Source organism: Colobus angolensis, unplaced genomic scaffold (genome assembly GCF_000951035.1).
Source record: "Colobus angolensis palliatus isolate OR3802 unplaced genomic scaffold, Cang.pa_1.0 Scaffold88, whole genome shotgun sequence".
NCBI lineage: Eukaryota > Metazoa > Chordata > Mammalia > Primates > Cercopithecidae > Colobus > Colobus angolensis.
Window position 1 is genome coordinate 5256670 of NW_012122709.1, and position 1689 is coordinate 5258358.

General features: G+C 49.3%; 1 protein-coding gene across 4 annotated transcripts in view; it reads left to right on the top strand.

The window, feature by feature from the left end:
* The window catches only part of SLC7A7 (solute carrier family 7 (amino acid transporter light chain, y+L system), member 7), a 47246-nt gene that overhangs the window by 4023 nt on the left and 41534 nt on the right, over nucleotides 1-1689 (top strand). The window contains exons 1-2 of one of the 4 annotated variants that reach the window (XM_011930902.1): nucleotides 536-603; nucleotides 985-1116. The gene's annotated coding sequence lies outside the window, so the exon portion shown is untranslated. Of the gene's footprint in view, nucleotides 1-422; nucleotides 1123-1261; nucleotides 1364-1689 lie in introns of those variants that run through there. The other 3 variants (XM_011930901.1, XM_011930903.1, XM_011930904.1) reach the window with 3 other exon arrangements.

The window sequence follows — 1689 nt, forward strand, 5'->3', positions numbered from 1 at the left end:
GGTTCCTGCCATTCTTCTGGCTCAGCCTCCCGAGTAGCTGGGACTACAGGCACCCACCACCACACCCAGCTAATTTTTATTTTATTTTTTATTTGTTTGTATTTTTAGTAGAGACAGGGTTTCACTGTGTTAGCCAGGATGGTCTTGATCTCCTGACCTTGTAATCCAGCTGCCTTGGCCTCCCAAAGTGCTGGGATTACAGGCGTGAACCACCACGCCCGGCCTGATTTCTTCATATTTTTTAGGAAAGTGGAGTAAACTTATATATGAGGAAGTCGTTTATAGGAATTTATGCTTATCCCAAAAATCTTGGTATGTTTTGTCAAGAATGAAAAGGCACATGGGTCTGGTGGGGATGCAGTCAGATATTTGATCTCTTGACTGTATTTCTTTTGAAGTAGTCTGAGGCTCAGACTTTGGGGCAGTGGCCCAGGTTTGGAGGCAACCTCCCAGTCTGTCTTTGCATGGGGAAGTGTGCAGAGTTCTCTTAGAACGCCCAGTCACAGGGTGTAGAGACTGCTTTTACACTTCCTGTAATCTCAGCATGGGAACAAGCCTTTGTGTCACACTGCGCAACCTTCCTCCCTTTCTTAAATGCTTGGGGTGAGAGAGAAGAGAGGCTAGGGTGGGGCATGGAGGACACAGAGAGAGAGAGAGTGCTGTGTATTCCTTCCCGGCTACTGTCCTGTCCTCAGCTAACTTGGTCTGGAACAGTTTCCCCAGAGCTACAGATACTGCACCTAGCTGACTGTCCTTTCTTCTGGGCCCAGGGTCCCAGAGCAGAGCTGACAAAGGAGATTCCTGAGAGAGCGACTTCTTATCACAGAAAGTGCTGAGCCAAGAGCTCCTAGCCACCCCTTTTGCAGATGTGAAGGGCCAGTGAACCTTGGACACAGATGGTTGCTTAACAGTCCTTTCCCCCTCCCTCACTCCTTCCTTTGCGGGCTGTCTCACCTCCTCCACCCTTCTTGCTTAAATCCATAGGCATTTTTCTGGCCTTCCCTTTTACTGCTGTCTGGGAAGGAGGAGCATCAGACCACAGATCCTGGAAGGCACTTCTCTTCCTGACTGCTGCTGGCACTGCCGTGAGAACCTGCTTATATCCAGGACCAAGGAGTAAGTGTGCGTTCCACCCTCTTCTCATCTCCACTCACCTTGCTTACCCTCGTCTTTGCTGCTGTGCAGTGTCTAATTGCTTCTTCTCCCAAGTGCCTCTTGCCCTAATATCTCTCCATTGCTTGACTAGCCTCTCCCGTTTTCCTCTCAGCTGTCTCCTGCTCAGTGTTTTCCAGCATGTGCTGCCTGGCTGCAGCTGTCTTCCTGCCTTGGTTTGCAGTGGTATCTCTCCAGCAGCAACTCTGGGGTAGGGAGTGGCCATCAGCTGCCTCCAATCATCTCTAGGTTTCGTTGTACATTGGATCGCCCTTCTCTCATTCATACTTTTTTGGGTGGTTCAACGATGCTGATGTGAGGGATCTGATAGCAGGAGGCTTGGAATACCAGAGACTGGGAAAAAGGTATCTGGGAAAGGAAAAGCGAGGAAAAGAGAATAGCCTGTTTTCTTTCAGGGTGAGGTGGGTCTACTTGGGCTTTGCCAGGGCTGAAGACTCTAGCTAAGGGTTAAGGGATGCTCCTTGGGCAGGAGGATGGTTGTGGGTTTCCAGCAGATTTCTTTTTTTTTTTTTTTTT